This window comes from Clarias gariepinus, chromosome 2 (assembly GCF_024256425.1).
Source record: "Clarias gariepinus isolate MV-2021 ecotype Netherlands chromosome 2, CGAR_prim_01v2, whole genome shotgun sequence".
NCBI classification, from domain to species: domain Eukaryota; kingdom Metazoa; phylum Chordata; class Actinopteri; order Siluriformes; family Clariidae; genus Clarias; species Clarias gariepinus.
The window spans coordinates 44119181-44140567 of NC_071101.1; the positions used below are offsets into that span (position 1 = coordinate 44119181).

At 38.2% G+C, this 21387-nt stretch overlaps 1 protein-coding gene and 1 long non-coding RNA gene across 2 annotated transcripts in view; both read right to left on the reverse strand.

Moving 5' to 3' along the window:
• LOC128543559 (cell adhesion molecule DSCAM-like) overlaps window positions 1-21387 on the reverse strand; it is a 235707-nt gene that overhangs the window by 213348 nt on the left and 972 nt on the right. The gene's annotated exons all lie outside the window — the stretch shown is intronic.
• Window positions 13123-13814, reverse strand: LOC128543623 (uncharacterized). Its single transcript, XR_008365757.1, has 3 exons — window positions 13666-13814; window positions 13523-13590; window positions 13123-13189 (listed from the first exon to the last, which is right to left on the reverse strand). It is a non-coding gene; the product is annotated as an uncharacterized LOC128543623 (long non-coding RNA).

A 21387-nucleotide genomic window follows, 5' to 3' on the forward strand; every position in this document is an offset into this window, starting at 1 on the left:
GAAAAAGACATTTAATATAAAATCTTTTCCTACCATGCAGTGTGAAATCAACATAAAAGAAGCTGCATTCATAAAGCTGTGAGCATCATCCATGGTACACATATTTAAAAGAATTATATTTATACATACTTTTTACATACTTTTAAACATACTAGTTTATTCAATTATTTGAATGTAAACAGCTGTTTTTGAGATTCTCTATTATAAACAGCACTTCATCTTCATTAACATCCCTGTGTTTCACACCCTTCAGGGTACCTGCGGCAAACTGACAGGTGGCATTGATCCTTTCACAAATTGCCTTCATTTACTTTTTGCCTTTAGGTGTAAGAGTAGGACAGAATATTACTTTTATTACTTCTTTACATCTTACTCCAAATACGAGTAATATAAGAGCAAAACACCCTCATCCTCTCTCCAGTTTCACTTTTATTTAGAAATCATTTTGATCAGATTATAACAGTCCTGCACAGATTATTAGAGGCTTTGAACAGTTGTGATTGGAGCAGTCTGATTAGGATAACGTCATGAAACCGAGTCACGCATCTATAAAATTTGTCTGTGTGCATAAGGCGTTTACACAACTGCTGTTGATTTGATAATTTTCTTTTCCACTTTTTAAAACTACAAAAAACTGTCAAGACAACTGCAGCTCTCAGTGCCGTAAAAAGGTGACATCAAACAATTTCCTCAGGGCAGTCCTATTCCTCACCAAAAAAAAAAAAAGAGTAGAAAGCTTAAAAAAAAACTTTTATGTACGACTCTGAGGTAGGAATATTTTCACACATGCACACACGTGCACACACACACACACACACACACACACACAATGTGATGTAATGTGATGAGAATATTAACTTTGGGTGCAATTCCTATGAGATATTCTGAGGCAAAATAACTGTAAAACATTATTTAATCAACTGGGAGGCAAAATAGAGCAAGAATCCCAGAAAGATAAACCCATACACTCACATAATGTTCTAATGGTTTAATTCAATATAAGCATGCTAAATCATAAATATACTAAGCAATGCAAACAACTTTAAAAACAGAAAAAGAAAAGAAACATCTAAGGCGTACAAATAAATAAATATACAAGTGTGTAGGATTGTTGCTGCTATTAAACATCTTTATCTTCTGTTGATGATGTTCTTTTTTTATCAGGACTGGAGATACTGTAAAAACACACCTGTGTTATCTACTTTTTTAATACTAATTTTAATTACAAGTAAACTAAAATTCTAAATCAAATTTTATTGGTCACATACGTGGGAAATGCTTGAACGACTGCTATTGACCTAAAATTTCAAAAAGGAAATTCCGTATGATATAAGAGAAATTTAAAAATTTTAATAATTAGAAATATAAAGAAATAGGAACTTTAACTTTAGCTGTAAAAGAATTTACATTATGTAAAAATAATAAAATAATGAAAATAAAATACTAGAATAAAATATTTTTTAAAAATATATAATAAAATATAGAAAAGTTGAAAAGGAATGTACTGTAGAACTGTGTCCAGTTATGTACAAGATAATGTGCAAAATGTGCAGAATTGTATGCAAAAAAAAAAAGAGTGAAAATACTCAGATAATACAGACAGATAATTGTTTCCGTTTATGTGCGCAGGTGCTGTGTGTGTGCATGTGTGTTACTCACAATCTGAGGTTCCACTGTAAATGATCTGCCTGGAAGATGTAAAGAAACTGGACAGACTATGCAGATGTTACAATCATCTATGTAGCATAGGAAAGTCTCCATCATGCTGTAGAGCTGTTAGCTGTTTAACATTAAACTATAGCAAAACAGTTTCAATGTGTGTCTCATCAAAGAAAAAAATATGAATATGCTTATAATGAATATTGACTAGTGAGCAGTGGTGCATTTAGCAATTTTTGGGGCTCAAGGCAAACATGGATATGGGGCCCTCTGCATTAAGTGCTTTTTTTTTTAAAGCCTACCTTAAACTTCTCTTTACTCGTCATCCCAAAGCAATCTTATCCAGATAGCTAGAACAGCCCTGTAGAAAAAAAAAAAAAAACTTACCATATACTCAGCAAAAAAAAAACGTCCTCTGACTTTCAACTGTTTTTACTTTCAGTAAACTTAATGTGTAAATATTTATATGAACACTAAAAGAGTCAACACCATAAGACATAAACTAAAAATGCTTCACAATGTGTCCCTGAATGAAGGGAGGCTCAAAATCAAAAGTACCAGTCAGTATCTGGTGTGGCCACCAGCTGCTTGAAGTACTGCAGTGCATCTCCTCCTCATGGACTGCCTATTGCGGACAGTCTGAGCACTGATGGAGGGATTGTGTGTTCCTGGTGTGACTCGGGCAGTTGTTGTGGCCATCCTGTACCTGTCACGCAGGTGTGATATTCGGATGTACCCATCCTGTGCAGGTGTTGTTACACGTGGTCTTCCACAGTGAGGATAATCAGCTGTCCTTCCTGCCTCCCTGTAGCGCTGTCTTAGGCGTCTCACAGTGCGGACATGGCGATTTATCGTCCTAGCCACATCAGCAGTCCTCATGCCTCCCTGCAGCATGCCTAATGCACGTTCACGCAGATGAGCAGGGACCCTGGGCATCTTTCTTTGGGTGTTTTTCACAGTCGGTAGACAAGTCTCTTTAGTGTCCTGCGTTTTTAGAACTGTGACCTTAAATGCCTACTTTCTGTAAGCTGTTACAGTTTTAACGACCATTCCACAGGTGCATGTTAATTAATTGATTATGGTTAATTGAACATGCATGGAAAACATTGTTTAAACCCTTTACAATGAAGATCTGTAAAGTTATTTGGATTTTTACAACATTATTGTTGAAATACACAGTCCTGAAAAAGGGACATTTCTTTTTTTGCTGAGTATATTAACTGTGTAACTAATGCATTACCTTTAAAATTTACCTTTTCACAACCAAATGTTTTTTCTACAATTAGAAAGTACCTCATTGTCAGTTCACATATCTGATATCACAGATCTTTTTATTCCTGCATTATCAGCAGATTAATATTTGATTATAGGCCTCTGTCTTGTATGTTGTGTCACTAAAGTATAAAACCCATGACAGGTAATTGGAGCGACACAAAGAATACCAATTAATACTTATTAAAATGATTACCTCTTATCCTTATACCTGCCTTCCCTTCTTTGCGTCTGTATTCAGTCTGTTTGGTTGTATATTTTCTACTTTTTCTTCTTCTGTCTTTTTAATACTTTTATTTTTATATATTTCTTTTGATAATTGAAGCTGAATGTATGATTCAGGAGGCATAGACAGTCAAAAATAGGTATAGAGGGAGTCTTTAATTTAATATTTACATGACAAAATGTTCCTAAATACACATATAAACATTATTTTTAGTGATAGCTTGATATAATTTGTGTAATTTTTCAAAACTCTTTTAATACATTTTTTGTTTTTGAAAAATAATAAAAGGTTAATCTCGGAGATGCAAAATGTACCCGCAATTCTAGAATGACCCATATGTAATTAAGCATCTCAGATGGTGTGGAGATGTGTGGAAAAGGATCTGATGCCACTCTTGATCTCCAGCTTCAGGTCACCAGCATCAACATCTTGCATTATTTTTCCAGTCTTATGATATCAGTCGAGTAGAGAAAGCCATACAATTTATTGATGCTCTCTAAATGTAAAAATCTCTCTTTTACTGTCATAAGTGCTGTATCTAATAACTGAAAGAACTGAACTTGAACTGCTCTTTACCAGTTTACTTAATTTTAAACTTATTCATCATAGTCAAACTTCTTTTTTTTTTCTCTGATGCATTTCTGGCCAGCTCATCTCTGTTTCAGTCTTCTCTGCTTTCTCCCTGGCATCTGATATAACCACACTCAAAAAAATGAACATGGCTACCTGTTACATGTACTAAAATGTAATATGTGATTTGTACATAATAATTTCATGTTTTCAAGATGAACATGAATAAATTATGTTGTATTTACATGAAATTCAACAACTTACCATGTATTAGATTTAATCATGTTGAGATAAACCAAATAGATCTTGTCACTAGGAAAACCGGAAATAGCAAAACTGGAAATATCTCGAGAAGAGAACACAGCGTGTTGAGAAGACAAACGTTTGGCGGGCGTGTGGAAAAGGTAAGCAGGAATTAATTTCCGTCTTTCTAAATAGAAACCAAATACTGAACATAAATGTCACCTGCTGTTTAGCGACGTTTAGTCACGTTATTTTGGTTTAAGCTATTTCTTATTTTTAATCGTATTTTTAATCACACTTAAAATACCGACGGTTATATGCGCGTGCTTAATCTGCGGTTCGGTTCTGGTTTCGGTCTGTTCTCATGAGTTGTGAAGCGAGAGGAAGAAAGTATAAATATTGTTCATTTGATAAATTAAGTATCATGAATTTTAATTGAATCTATCTCTGTATTTTTTCACAGGAGTTTTTGTGAGTGAAAGTGTCCTGTCTGCATCTGACTTCAGGAGTTTCCTGACCAACCGTCTCTAACGGTCATATTTAAAAGTCATAACGGACAGTTATAAAGTACAAAACTTTCTGTTGGTGTTAAATTTTTTTTCTATGATTAATACTTATTTGTGGTGTTTTATGTTTTGTACATCTTTTCAAATTGAGACTTCATTTGTAAGTTGCTGCTGGTGTAAAATAAAAATATCTGTTTTATCCCGTTTGTCTTATGCTTCCTTCCTTCACAGAATTCTGTTGACCAGGTCTTGAAATTTAAATTTACTTGAGTTAGATCAACTTAATTTACAACTGAAAAATGTGTTGTACCAACGCTATTCATTTATGTTAACAGTATTAAATTATGTTGGACACAGCTGTAGTAAATAAGTTAAATGAACCTAATAAAATTAATTTGACTGAACCTAAGAACATTAAGTTGGGCCAACAAAATTGCTTAATGCTGAAAGAAAGCCATTAAATCAGGTGGAAATTCTTTCCATAATTTAATTACGTTCATTCAACAAGTTATTTTTTTGAGTGCAAGATACTGTAAATCTATGGTCCCTGAATTCCTAAAGAAATTCTGGAACTGCCATAGTTCTCCTCACAGTTTCAACTGAAATTTTGGGGCTCTGAAGGATCTTGCTGACTTTATTTATCTGGAACAATACATTGTACCATATAATGGTACTTACTATAAATGGCCATCTCTGCATCTCCCGGAGGAGGCTTCCAGCTGTTTAAAGAACTTCTGCATCCATTTTCTCTGTAGCATACTTCATCAGAGCAGTTAAAGCCTTATATATTTTAGGCAGCTGGTATCGAACAGCTTTAACAGCTTCAACCCAACACTTCCATCTGGTTGTTGATATTGCCTTCACTGAGAGATCCTTGACATGTTCCCTGAGAATGTCCCAGCAGTGAGCTGAGGAACTAAACAAAGTGTAAAGTTGCTGTAACAGACCAAAAAAGCTCATAGAAGTCACAGATGACTTGGCTGCATCACTGACAACAAGATTCAGTGTATGACTTCCACAAGGAATACATAATCCTTTGTTGTTTACTGTAGTTCCAGCACTCTCTTTTGGACCCTTTGATTTTTTCCCTGTGTATTACTCCCATTTTCATATGACTGGCCCTGACAGTTGTAAAGGTCCAAACCGAGTGTTTCTAAGTGTTCTAACAATGACTCACATTAGCCTTTGCCAGTTGTTTCATGTGCCTGAAGGAATCCAACAAAATGTTCATGAATGGAGATACAGATCTGGCCTTTAAAAACGCACGTTTTCGGAAAAGGGATCCCACGACTTGCCGCGGCTGCGCGCGGCAAGCTGTAAAAATGCCCTTTAATACCTGTAGGGGGCAGTCGTGTTTCAGTCTAAAGTATTGTGTGTCTACTGAAGCCGAAAAATGTTATGTCTCTTAGGCGCCCATTGACGGCAAGCGACAGAGCTCATAAACGTGTCAAGCTCAAACTGTTATGTATTTATTCTTAATTTTCATTCAGAATTATTATTATTAGTAGTAGTAGTTCTCCGAATTTATTATTATTATTGTAACGCACCCGCGCGTGTGCAAAAGGACTACAAAGATGTATGATGTTAGCCTATAACAGTATTGTTTTATTGTTTTTATGCGCTCCGAATATATAAGGGTACTGGTGGCTCAGTGGTAGGTGATTCGCCCGCCATGCGGGAGACCCGGGTTCGATTCCCAGCCAGTGCTCAAAATGCCGGTGCTATTCGCTAAAATGCCACGATATAGCTATTACATTATCAAGTTATGCTTCAGTACTAAATACATGTTTGCAATTCAGAATTTTTTTTTGCTTAAGCTATGAAACACATTAGCACTCACCTCACAGTTGCTATAATTTAATGATTATCATAAGCAAAAAGTGTAAAACAAAGGATTCACATTTATTACATTTTCACCCAGAGCGGGACTCGAACCAGGGTCTGGACGATTTTATAGGATATACGGATATTATACAGATATTATTTAAGCAACGCCACACCACGTGGAAAGCGGCAAAAATGCTTCAATTTCGTTGGCTGTCACTGAGTGTCAGCTATTTACGACTGGCCCCCGCGGAACACAGAATCCCCGGGCTTTGACTGCGCTTTCTCCATTCGTTATTACAGGGGCGGACTGGGACCAAAAAGTGGCCCTGGACTTCCTGGCCCACAGCAGCCCACACCATAATACATTGGCTCATTAATGTGGAGATACATTTTTAACACCAGTTACTAGTATAAAAATATAACACAATACAGAAATCAATGCTATTTAAACATGTTATTTGTGTATCACTGAACATGTTATTTAAGTATCACTGAACATATATTGGGTCATCAAGAACATCAAGACAAACAACATATAAATCTATAAAGACAATATTTTAAAAAGAATGGCAATAAAACTGAACAGGTAAGCTGAAATAAAATCAGTAGCAGCAGTAGCTCACGCTAGTAAACTAGTTACTTATTTTAATTATTATGGTAGTCAATATTAACACGAAATAATGCTGAGAAACATTATTTCAATTAATATTGACCACCATCATAATAACTAGCACAAGTTAATGCTGCTACTAATTTTATTCTGTTTGATTGCCATTCTTTTTACTTGGCTCTGGTAGATCAGGGGAGACGTGTTGGTCATCATCAGCATGTATTATGATGTGGGATGTGGTGCGCTGCTGGATCCAGCCTCACTGTCCCTGACCTGTTATAGACAGAATCTGTTCATTTGAAGTATTTCACAGCATTTACCTCTAAAGCTTTTTCTTATTTTCGCGTAACCTTACAAAAAATTTACCTGGACAAAGAATACAAAAGTGTATAATCTTTAATAAAGTTAGCCTAATACAATATTGTTTCCAATGCTGAAGCAAACATGATTTTGTTTTAGTCTATTCATTGAATACAACATGACAGCGCGCTCCGAGGTGAAGCGCACCCACAGTTACTGTAATCCCCCATTCTCACCTTTACAACAGGTGTGAAGTCATCAAACCTGTTTCGCTGCTGGGGGAATTCACAGAATTGGGGGTTTTAAAACAAATTAACAAGACCGAGCAGACTTCAGACAGGGGGTTTGGTTGGTTAGAAGTGGCGCTTAGTCTCCTCGCGGAGCAATTCAGTGTAGAACCGCCACTGCCTATTTTCCACCACATCACGTACTTCCCTGATCTCCATCTCCGCGCTTTGCTTTTATAATGTGGAGCAAGCCCGAGATCATATTAACGTAGCATTCATCATTCAAAGTTATTCATATCAGTGTATAGTAAGTGTGTATAGTAACTCCACCTGCCACAGTTTCAGCCCAGTGGAACAATCTGACTACATGTGAAGTGCCATGAAAAAGTATTTGCCCCTTCCTATTTTTTTTCTTTGCATATTTGTCACACTTGTATAGGTGGAATTTCACCTAAACACTTTAGGTGAGAACGTATAGGTTAATATGTATAGGTGAGAACAGCTGATTCACACTTGGGGAGAGTGAATAATTTGCATTTGAATGTTGTCTGGCATTGTAAGCACACACAGTGACACTAAAAGAACAATAGGATTAATAGGAATAGGAGGCACTAAAGAGGTCTTTAATTTAGACTATAAAAAAATTAACCTGCGTCTATTTTTAGGCGTGCCAGCTGCCACTTTTTAGTCTTATAATGCCCACATGACATGCTGGTACAGAGCTGGACATAGCTCATCCATGCCAATGATCCCGGGTTTGCACCCTGCGCTATAAAATACGAGTACGACGGCCATCCGCGGACAGCAGCTCCTGCCTCCGTCTGCTCGCGCTGGCTCTTCTTTGAAGTCCCTGGGGCGCGTTTCATTTGCCCCGGTTGCATGCCGCACTTCCGCGTTGTGTGCGCACGTCTCACTCACACCGCGTAGTAAAATCCACTGTAAACCAACAAACCCCGAGTATTTTATAGCGCGGATTGGAAGCCCGGGAATATTAGCAAGGAGAGCTCTTCTTTACCATTCGTGCCTAATTCCGCAGCCCCGCTTCTTCGCATATCTGAAGGAGCTAACTAGTGAGCGAGGAGCGATATTGATTTGGGCGCACGCCGTGACAGGCTGAAAAAAAACTATGGTCCTCAAAAATGTAACAGATGAGGACTCTGATTAATGGGCAAAAACTATATAATAAAACTATATAAGACTACATGCCTTTATAAGACTCAACTTTTATTTAAGCGCACCACACTAACGAAAAAACGTGATTTTATAAATGTTTGAAAGCAAATAAGCTGCGCTGTTCTGTATTGTTTTTGGTGAACTTGAGCGCGTCAGAAAATGAACGCAAACGTTTTTTTAAATGGTCAGAGTCAGTCTGCTTGCTGTTTTCCCGACGCGTTCATAATCATTAGTCTACTTCTGCCGGTGCGCTCTGGAAAACTCAATGCATGCGGCTGAGCGCTGATTAAAACTATGTAGTAAATTAAAGAGGAGAATCACGATGCCGAGTCGAAGTCCTGAGCCCAAACCTCATTTAAATTAAATTAACAAATATTATAAGTAAAAAAACAATAGCCCATGTTTAGAAACCGTTTATAAATTCTTTCCGACATGAGTTGGCCCGGTGTTATGCGCAGAGCGCCGGGAGATTTCCTGAAGCTCAGAAATCACTGGGCATGTTTTCTAAATAGCCGCTATCTTTAATAACTGATGGAGGTTTTGAGCTGTATACACACGCATTCCTGTCTAAACAACTCTTAAAACTACACCTGTAACACAATAAACAGTAATATTTCAAACATTCTGCAGGCTGATATTTGGAGAAAGGAAAGAATAATGAATAAACCAGTTGTTAGGTCAAAATAACCCAACCAGGTGTTCATTTGTAAACTACATCCCATATGAGCCAACATGAGCAACCCAACAATGTGTTTAAAGTACCTGAAATAATTCAGAACTTAAATAACAATAAACAGATACAGAGATACGCTGTATAACGGTCACTGTTGTATTTACGGCAACGAGCGAAAATGTCACTTTGCGCCACCTGGCAGCCATTTTACGAATTACTTTGAAATGCAACTGATTTATTTTGGCCGCTGACGTTTTTACGCGGCGGTGAGCGCGACGGTAATAACCATTCCAATTGATCAACTACTGTATTTGGCTTTCTTAGCTCTTTGGACAATTGCATCAGGTGTACTTTTTGCTGCAAGGGAGATGAGTTCATTTTGAATGTCTTTGATAAAATAAGTGTCACTGACCTCTTTAGCCTGATTTTTTTCTCAAATATTCTTGCATAACAGGGTCAAACTGAGTCATCAATTTCACTTGACCAAGAAAATTCCCATTGCCAGCCTCAAATAACTTCTCTGACTTTCCACGAAATGCAATACAACGTTCTGCTAGATGGTAAACAATTGCAAGTATTCTACATAGACTCTCTTTCCAGTGGTTTACCTTTAGAGCAATTCTATCTTGATGCAGCTGATCTATAGCTGTGCATGTTTTTAGTCTGTGTGATAGAGTGTGCCCGCTCTCCAAGCACACAACACAATAATTTTTTTCACTGTACATTAGCCAGGATCTGGTTATCCATTCTTCAATTGTATGTAGTAGTTACTATTAGTAAATCTGCGCCCTTCTTTTTTTTTTAGGAAATATTCTGTTCCTGGTCCTTTCAGCACCAATGAGCAGTGCTCCTTGTCTGTAAGCTCCTTGGGCCATAATGCTGGGTCATATTTAAGTATAACACATTCATTAGGAGGGATGGAGGAACCAGCTTGTTGTCATCCGCTATATATGTGTGCATTAAAGCTCTCTGTGTCAGCATAGCTTAAACAACCAGCAATAGACTCCTGCACTACACTACCAGCATTGACACTGTCACTTAATACAACAGAGGATATTTGCTTCATTGTTTCAGCATTTCCACACGAATTGATTCCACATCACTTGTTGCTGCTGATTGTGGTAACATTTGCTCATCAACAGAAGTAGTGCTGCTAGTAACAGCAGTGTCGTCTTGCCCGACTTTGTTGCTATCAGCATTATTAGAGTTTTTAGTACCTATTTGCTGCACTGGTGTAAAAAACGCTGTTACCTTTGTCGAAGACTCTTTTAATTGTCTGTTCTCCTCCCGTTTTTTCAGTTTTTCTGCATCACTTGGGTAACTCCGTGCCATGGTTGTAGTAGTACATCTCCCGCTCCTTAATCAAACTGCAGTAAATAACCTTCCACTGTTGTAGTATGTGTTGGATCTGGTGACTAAAACTTTTTAACAACTTGCCTGGTGTAATGACAAAACAGCAATTATTCTATTGCTGTTTTAGCAAGTGGATTTTTAATAATTTCAGATGTTAGTTGTGAGTGGTTGCTTAAAATACTTGTGCTTACAAAAAAAATGTAAGTGCTTGCTAAAAAAAGTACGACTTAAGACAGGGAGCCCTGGCAGTTTGGGGCTCTAGACGCTCGCTTACTTTTGTCTAATGGTAGCGCTGCCTCTGCTAGTGAGGATGCTGTAAGTTTTTCTGTAGGACTCTGTGTTCTGAATAAAAATGCAGAATAAGAAAACCAACCATGGGAATTTTTCAGCGTTTATTGTTTATTGATAAAATAAAAACGCACAAACACTTTTTCAGCTAAACCTAAAAATTAAATGATTATATCCAAACCTCCAATCCTGTTAGCTTTCATCATTTACAGATATGTACAGACAAAATGGATCACATCAAAGAAATCTCAAAATGTTTTTAAAATAAACTCATTTGCTTTCAAAATATATTGCATCATCCTGCAAGAATAGAATATTAACACACGCACACACACACACACACTAAATGAACAAATCAGTAACAAAACATATTGTCCTCATCACTCAGACACACTCACCTGCTTAAACAGACCCGCAAATGATGATGATGATAATGATGATGATGATAAAGGAGTGTGTCTGTGAGTCATTGTCAGCAGTAATTAAAGTAACATAAGATGACTGGCTGGATTCTGATTGGTCAGAAGGGGTTGATTAATGTTCTATAACAGCATCTCTGACAGAAGTGCAGCTGCAAATCCCAGTTTATATAAATGAGTTCAGTCACTAATACTCCAGTGTCTATACAGGACTTACACAATGACCTGTAGAATAGTGGATTATAGTTTCTACAAAGGTGAAAAAGTGGATTAAACATTAACAAAGACTAAATATTAAACATAACTTTGGTGGGATTGGCATCTGATTGGATTCAGGGAAGAGAGAGAGAGAGAGAGAGAGGAAGAAAAAGAAGGGTTTTTTTTTTTTGCTTTAGTGCCTCCTGCTAACAGACTAACAGTTTTTTATGAGTTACAGAGCTGAAAATCACAACTCGTGACCATAAACTTTCAAATTCTTTATATTTCTTATTGAGTTCTTAAAGTTATTTCCTGCTTTTACCTAATGATTTGTTTATTTCAAATGTTACAAAAAAATGAAATAATAATAATAATAATAATAATAATAATAATAATAATAATAATAAAAGTTGAAGTACATATGATTTGTAAGTAGAAATGTTCATCAATAATAAAGATTAGTTTCACCTGATACAATTTGCTTTAATATAACTTTTAATTCATATTGTGTAAATCACTAATAATAATAATTTTCCTTCTGTGTTCTGTTTAAAAATGCAAAATAAGAAAAAAGTCTGTGGTGAACTTTTCAGCAAATATTATTTATTAATTAAGGAAAGAGGCAAAAACTGTTACAGCGAAAACAACAATGAGGTTCTACTTTATCCAAAGCCAGAAGTTTCTTCTTTATACATGTGTGTGTATAAACTTAAATCAGTCGTATGATTTTGAAGAAACCTCATAACAATTACATTTATGAAGTTATCTCCTGTTTTTAAATCCCAGAAATCCCCTCAGCCCCAGTGAGACAGAGCTCCTTCAGCTCTAAATGGTTTCCCTAAAACACAACCCATGATACACACACAGTTTCACCAGAGAGCTTAAAGCTGGATATGTGGATCAAACTGCTGCTTTAAAGATCTAAACATAACGCAAAATATAACAACGCTATAAAAAATTAAATATTAATATTTAGAAAAAAATGAATTATTCTTTTTAAAATTTAGCAAATATTACTGTCTGACCAGCATAAAAATCAGTCACACCCACACACTCAATCAATCAATCAATCAATCAATCAAGCCATTATTGTACCAGCCACTGTACAAGCCTCTGTAGACAGTGTTATGATCTGTGGTTGTTTCAGTTACTCAGGTCTAGACTAGGTGTGTGTGTGACTTTGATGTTTACCAGGCAATGACATTTACTCTGTTATTTACAATATGCTTTTTATTTTAGGTTTTAGACAGTTGGAAATAGCACAAAGCAAAAATCTAAAAAATATTATAATATGTATTATTATATGTGTCCTCTTGTGTGTGTGTGTGTGTGTGTGTGTGTGTGTGTGTGTGTGTGTGTGTGTGTGTGTGTGTGTTAGTTAGTTTTAATGCTGGCGTATACTGTAGTATCGTCTGATGTCACTGGAGTGTGTGCTGCTCTCACAGGTTTACTGTGGACTACAGTCGAGTACGTCACATCATCCTGCAGGAGGAGAACATTAAAACCATGTTATTACACACACACACACCCACGCACACACACACAGAGTACAAAAACTTGAATTTTAAATGATACACACCTTTTCTTCTGCTTTATTGCGTTTAGTTTGTGAATTCATAGCTGAGTAGAGAACATCAGAATCATTCTGTACAAAAGAAAACATGAAACATTAGACACAATTCACATACTACACACACACACACACACACACACACACACACACATACATACATAACTAAATGCAGAAATCAGCAACAAAAACAATTGTCCTGTGCACACACACAAACACACACACACACACACACACACAAACACACACACACACACACACACACACACACACACACACACACACACACCTGTATAATTCTAAATGTAGAGGTTTGTGAACATCCTACACAATAACACACACATTAAACACAACCCTTCTTGATAAAACACAAGCTGCTAGTGAACCATAGTGGATGTGTTTATTCACCTGCTCCTTCAGCTGTGTCCTCTGTCCTGTTTGTCCATCACCTGTCTCAGTCTGTCCTCGTCTCTGTCCTACAGAATCAAACCAGACAGAGTATGAGATCCCTCTCTTTCTGTGTGTGTGTGTGTGCGTGTGTGTGTGTGTACCTCTGTGTTTCCAGTACATGACTCCTCCGAGTATCAGCAGCAACAGCAGAACCACAATAACACCAGAGATGATGATGATGGTGTTGTTGTCAGGACCTGTGTGTGTGTGTGAGTCAGTGTGAACAGCAAAAAAAATAAGTTAATTAATGCAGACGGTGAGTGAATGGATTCTGATTGGTCAGAAGGTGTTGATTAGTTTTCACTAGCAGTCGCTCTGACAGTAGTGCAGCTGCAATCATGTTTATATTAATGAGTTTATTCTTTAATACTTTAACCTGTTTTTTTTTTTTTTTATAAAAATACCAAAGAATATTGTGTATAGAGTGATTAAAACAATGCAATTTATGCTATCATAAGGAAAATCTAAATTTCTTCCATTCCAAGGATTAAAAAAGGTAACAATGACAACTTTAGAATCTAGAATCCAGAAGATTAAAATTGCACAAATTTAAATCACTGAAAGTCTCCAGAAGAGCCTCAGATTCAAGAGGTTTTTAAAGAGTGGAGAGGTGTATTACAGTTTCTCTGAATGTATAGGTGAGAACAGCTGATTCACACCTGGGGAGGGTGAATAATTTGTATTTGAATGTTGTCTGGCATTGTAAAGCACTATAGTGACACTAAAAGAACAACAACCTAAAATTAATAGGAATAGGAGGTAATGATTATACTGCATAAATATTATTTAGCACAACAAAATTTCTCGCGCTCGGCAAAACTTTGTGTACAATTGAGCGCTAATTAGGCTATAGGAAATTAAAGAGGAGGATTTTTATTTAGACTATTAAAAATAACCTGCGTCTATTTTAGGCGTGCCAGCTGCCATTTTTTAGTTAGAAGTTTTCAATACAAATCTTATAATGCCCACATGACATGACGGAATACTTGCTAATGATGGCTTGCACTCCGCGTTTGCTGGGTTACAGTGGATTTTACTACGCGGTGTGCGCGGTGCGCTCACCGCTGACTCTGCTCTCCGCTATGGCCGGACCGGCCCCTTTCACCTTTGACGTTCCTGGGCTGCGTTCCATTCACCCCGCTTGCATGCCGCACTTCCACGTTGTTGTGCGCGCATCGTACTCACACCGCGTAGTAAAATCCCCTGTAACCCAACAAACACCGAGTATTTTATAGTGCAGGGTGCAAGCCCGGGATCATTAGCAAGGATAGCTCACCAGCTCATGTGCCTAATTCCGCGGCCCCGCTCCTTCGCATATCTGAAGGGGAGGCCGCCTAACTAATGAGCGAGGAGCGATATTGATTGATTTTATGAGTTACAGAGCTGAAAATCACAACTCGTGACCATAAACTTTCAAATTCTTTATATTTCTTATTGAGTTCTTAAAGTTATTTCCTGCTTTTAACTAATGATTTGTTTATTTCAAATGTTACAAAAAAATGAAATAATAATAATAATAATAATAATAAAAGTTGAAGTACATATGATTTGTAAGTAGAAATGTTCATCAATAATAAAGATTAGTTTCACCTGATACAATTTGCTTTAATATAACTTTTAATTCATATTGTGTAAATCACTAATAATAATAATTTTCCTTCTGTGTTCTGTTTAAAAATGCAAAATAAGAAAACAGTCTGTGGTGAACTTTTCAGCAAATATTATTTATTAATTAAGGAAAGAGGCAAAAACTGTTACAGCGAAAACAACAATGAGGTTCTACTTTATCCAAAGCCAGAAGTTTCTTCTTTATACATGTGTGTGTATAAACTTAAATCAGTCGTATGATTTTGAAGAAACCTCATAACAATTACATTTATGAAGTTATCTCCTGTTTTTAAATCCCAGAAATCCCCTCAGCCCCAGTGAGACGGAGCTCCTTCAGCTCTAAATGGTTTCCCTAAAACACAACCCATGATACACACACAGACATGATCTGCACGTCTATTCGACGTCCAATGTTTAGTGGGCACCAAAAACAATACAGAACAGCGCACCTTATTTGCTTTCAAACATTTACAAAATCATAAACTTTTTTCGTAATTGTGAGTGCGCTTAAATAAAAGTTGAGTCTTATAAAGGCATGTAGTCTTATATAGTTTTATTATATAGTTTTTGCACATTAATCTGAGTCCTCATCTACACATTTTTGAGGAGAAAAGTTTTTTCAGCCTGTCACGGCGTGCACCCATTGGACGAGACATCTGTCACTCAAGATATACAGAAAGTAGGAACTTGTTTCTTTATCTTTGTTTCTTGTGTGTTCTGCTTCACTTTAAACTATGATGGCAGTGAAGTGCAAAAAAATTAACAAAACTGACTTCAAGGCCACCGTAAGTACGCCATATTTGAAACCACAATAATGTTTGCACATTTATACACTCACAAATCTACCGCTTCTACAGTACTTCCTGTATATCTTGAGTGACAGATGTCTCGTTTAATTAGCGGTAAGCATATCATTCGCTAACTACACCTACCTTTTCAGGTTTGTATCGGACTGGGCGAGAAGTGCAATACAAATTAACAAAACAGAAAACAAATTAACAAATTCAAAACCAAATTAACAAATCCGAAAACAAAATAACAAAAACAAAAACAAAACAACAAAACTCCCCTTTCCAAAAAAAAAAAAAAAGGTTTGGGTTTTGTTATTTGGTTTTTAATTTGTTTTCCGTTTTGTTAATTTGTATTGCACTTCTCGGCCAGTCAGATATTAGTTATTTTGTTTTCCGTTTTGTTAATTTGGTTTTGAATTTGTTATTTTGTTTTGGGTTTTGTTATTTTGTTTTCAGTTTTGTTAATTTGTTTTGCACTTCAGGGCCACCGTAGATTATACATATGAATACAGATTATTTATAAACAAACAAGATTTATTATCTGTATGACTATTTATTTATTTGGTAAACAATATATATATATATATATATATATATATATATATATATATATATATATATAATTATTTCTTTTTTTTTTACATTTTCCTGTTCCCTTTCAACGGCTACACTCGATGCTGCGTGAAAATGCTATGGGAAACATCTTTTCATGTTGCCGGTTGTGAAGCATGTGTGTATCAAACACACCAAATTTTTGGCTTTTATAACCTTGGTGGGTGACGTCATCTGTAAAGACGCACCTGCAGGTTTTAAATAGGAGTGAACTGGAAACATTCCTCAGATTCTTGTCTTCACCTAGTTGTGAGCGTGTTGTGTCTTACCAGCAAAATAAGTGTTTAACTCACCGATAATGGCAGAGTTTTAAACGAGATGTCCCTCCGTGTGTATAATCCATATCGAAGGGCGATCTTTACACTTTACTGCTTTGATTAAGTGCTATGCGCGCGCCTCACATTACTTATGAGGCCTCGAGTCGCCGCGCATTCCTGGGGCTTAAACTGGTGCATCCGGCAGAGCTGTGAGAGACGGATTTAAAAACTCCTTTGTTTTGCGTTCTCATCGGATCGGGAAATTCCTCTGTCCGCTCTCAAGCGTGCCCTGGCGCTTCTTGTGAATTGGCAAGGATAAACATTCTCTCTTGCTTCCGCGGAGATGGTAATAGCCTCTAAGCACTTAAAAAATAAATTAATTAAAATTAATAAATAAATAAATAAAAACATAGACGGCAGGTTCTGTCGGGTGGCCGGGGGGCAGAGCCTCAACGACGCTCTCTCCCCTCTCTCCTCTTAGCAATCTCCATATGAGTTAACTCTTTCATGGAGTAAGCTGTATTCATCCCGTGTTTTCCTGCCATCAACTTATTCATTTATTTAAATATAGTTTAGGTAAAAGCGCGGGGTTATATGAAGACACCCAGATAGAAGAGACGCTTCCAGGCTATCTCTCTTCTGGGACATCATCCTTCCTGAAAAGCTATTACTTCCTTTCAAGCTGTGTAGACTTTTTATCTTCCCTGGAGAGAAAAGCTTTTCAGGCAGCAGGTCAGGTTGGTGCTCCATTGCACACCATGGCGGTTTTGCATGCCTACCAGGCTGACCTGCTGAGAGACTTGAGTACTGGCGGGGCTCTTCAAAGTAGGGTGTATTGGACTTACGCCGGGCCACAGACTAGTCTCTTCGTGCAACAAAGCAGACGGCTCGTGTTATCGGCCATTTTATGGCTGCGATGGTTTCTGCGGAGAGGCACTTGTCGTTGAATCTCAGGGGCATCAGGGAGAAGGATCGTGTATTCCTCCTTGATGCCCCATCTCGCCTCCCGGCCTACTTGGTGATGTCGTTAACTCGGTCGCCACTAGGTTCATGAGGCGAAGTTATATAACAATCCTACGGTACACTATGGCAGTCTCATATATTAATCGCCAGGGTGCCAGGGCGCCGCTAAATAGCTAGCGCACCAGGTTCCTGTCCCTTAGGGCGATTTACATTCTGGGAAATTTTCATGTAGTGGAGGTGGACCTCTTTTCCTCGCAAGATCAGCAAATGTCCCCTTTACTACTCTCTGACTTCCAGCCCCTGCGTCTGGACGCCTTGGCGGTCCCTGAATAGGACCAACTAAGTCAAGCTGGTCTTCCAGCCAGCGTAATTAAGACTATTCTAAGTGCTAGGGCTGCCTCCCCTAGAAGAGCTTATGCCCTCAAATGGAATGTATTTAAGAGTTGGTGCATGACGAAGCAGGTAGACCCAGTCCACTGCCGAATTGTTTCAGTGCTGGAGTTTCTGCAGGAAAAATTTGTCCTCGGCCTTGTTGAACCACTAGAGTCAGCGCCTCAGGTTTCTGACCCTCAAGATGGTTTTTCTAAATGGTCTTACCTCTCTAAGAGGATCGGAGATCTGTCAGTCTCCCCATCCTGCCTAGACTTTGCCCCTGGGCTAGTCAGGGCCATTTTGCATCCTCACTAACTATCTTCCAAAAGTTCCATTCCCAACATGCACCCTATTGTTTTTAAAGCCTTCTGTCCTCCGCCTTTACAGCTTCAGAGCAGGAGAGACTTTACTCACTGTGTCCAGTATGTGCTCTTCAGATTTACATCCACCGCATCAGCCAGTGGCGTAAGTCAGAGCAGCTTTTACATGTTTTGGGGCCACAAGCTTCGTGAGAGATGCTATTGCCCTCTCCTATGAGGCGCGTGGGCTCACTTCGCCTCTAGGAATCAGGGCTCATTCAACCAGGGGAATCGCCTCATGTATTGCACTAGCAAGAGATATTCCCCTGCAGCGAGTGTGTGACGCGGAGGGTTGGTCCTCTCTGCACACATTTGCCAACATGCACCCTATTGTTTTTAAAGCCTTCTGTCCTCCGCCTTTACAGCTTCGGAGCAGGAAAGACTTCACTTACTGTGTCCAGTATGTGCTCTTCAGATTTACGTCCACCGCATCAGCTAGTGGCGTAAGTCAGAGCAGCTTTTACATGGTCTGGGGCCGCAAGGGGGGGTGGCCCCCACTACACTGGGCTATTGCCCCCTCCCATGAGGCGCGTGGGCTCACTTCGCCTCTAGGAATCAGGGCTCATTCAACCAGGGGGATCGCCTCATCTATTGCACTAGCAAGAGATATTCCCCTGCAGCAAGTGTGTAACACGGAGGGTTGTCCTCTTCGCACACATTTATTACATTTATAGTCTGGATGTTCATGTTACTCCGGGCTCACGGGTCCTCGAGTCAGCTACCCAGACATAGTTCTGAGACCTTCTCGGCCTTGTGCGCACACGCTACACAACCTTGGAGTCCAGACACTTGCAGTGCGGCGGCGTTGGCACTCTTGTTCCCATAGCGTTTTCACGCAGCATCGAGTGTAGCCTTTGAAAGGGAACATCTCGGGTTACTTTGCTGTAACCCTGTTCCCTGAAAAGGCGGGAACGAGATGCTGCGTCCCAATGCCGCACTGCCTACGTGACCGGACGTCCGTTCAGACAAATCAATCTGAGGAATGTTTCCGGTTCACTGCTATTTATAACCTGCAGGTGCGTCTTATCAGATGACGTCACCCACCGAGGTTATAAAAGCCAAAAATTTGGCGTGTTTGATACACACATGCTTCACAACCGGCAACATGAAAAGATGTTTCCCATAGCGTTTTCACGCAGCATCTCGTTCCCGCCTTTTCAGGGAACAGAATTACAGCAAAGTAACCCGAGAGGTTTCCCTAACAGTTTTTATTTTATTTAAAGTAGCCTATAATCAAGTTATTAAAATTTTTATTTCATATTGTATTGTGGCGTAGGCAGGGCGGCGGCTGACGACCATCATGCATTGCGGGAGGGTTTCTGTGTGTTCACCATGTTGGGGAAGTTTGTTTGGGCTAGTGGCTTCGGCCATGTTTGTGTGTTAGGGTGTTTTTGACTTGTTGAATGTGCTCTGGTTTATGCTTAGGCTGAATTGGGTGTAGGTCCCGGGTGAATGTGTTGTTCATGCTATATAGTGCTGTGTGTAAATAAAGTACACCTAGCTGTTAGCATTGGGCAGCAAGCAAGCTCACTTGTTCTCCAAAATCCTTCCGGAGATAAAATGCTGCAGTATTAAAAAAAAGTACATATTATATATAAATTTAAGTAAATTATATTTTATATATAAAAAAATCATGGTAGCCTAGCCTATCTGCCTTATTTCTATCTTACAAAAGACGAAAATTGGACATCCAAAAATGACATGGAAAAGACGTTCCACCGACATCAACATTTGACGTGTGGTAGACGTCAAAAAAAGACGTCGCCTGTCGTTACGAAACAACCACATCAATGGACGGAAATTGGACGTTCAAAAATTATATGGAAAAGACGTCACCACGACGTCACATTGCGCAGTGGGTGAACTTGAGCGCATCAGAAAATGAACGCAAACGTTTTTTTAAATGGTCAGAGTCAGTCTGCTTGCTGTTTTCCCGACGCATTTATAATCATTAGTATAGTTCTGCTGGTGCGCTCTGGAAAACTTTATGCGTGCGGTTTAGTGCTGATTTAGAGTAGGTAGTAAATTAAAACCTCCTGAGCCCAAACCTCATTTAAATTAAATTAACAAATATTATTAATAGACGCTATATTTAATAACTGATGGAGGTTTCGAGCTGTATACACATGCATTCCTGTCTAAACAACTCTTAAAACTACACCTGTGACACAATAACAGTAATGTTTCAAACATTTTGCAGGCTGCCATTTGGAGAAACGAAAGAATAATGAATAAACCAGTTGTTGGGTGAAAATAACCCAACCAGGTGTTCATTTGTAAATGACCCACTACATCTCATATGACTCAACATGAGCAGGAAAACAATGTGTTTAAAGTACCTGAAATAACCCACAACTTAAAAAACCATAAACAGATATGGAGATACGCTATATGACAGTTTATACTTTGTACAAATCAAATTGTTAGCTAGTGAAGATAATCTAAACAACATTTAACCAATGTTTTTTTTTTTACTCATTATTGTACAGTACATATAAATAGCTCTGGTTCAGATTTTTCATGTTTGTTGTGTAAAGTACTCATGTGGAAATTACCATCACTATTGAATTTACTGTGACGAGTGAAAATGTCACTTTGCGCCACCTGGCGGCCATTTTACGAATGACTTTGAAATGCAACTGATTTATTTTGGCCGCTGTCGTCTTTACACGGCGGTGAGCTCGATGGTAATAACCATTGAGATACCACTGGTAACCACTGTAGTAACAGTTTTCACAGGGACAGCTGTAAGACAGATGTTCCAGAAGATCTAAACTTAATTAAAACATGTTTAATTCTTCCTTTAGCACTTATTTGAAACAAATTTAATGAAATATATTTTATGCTGTTTATACCTAGTA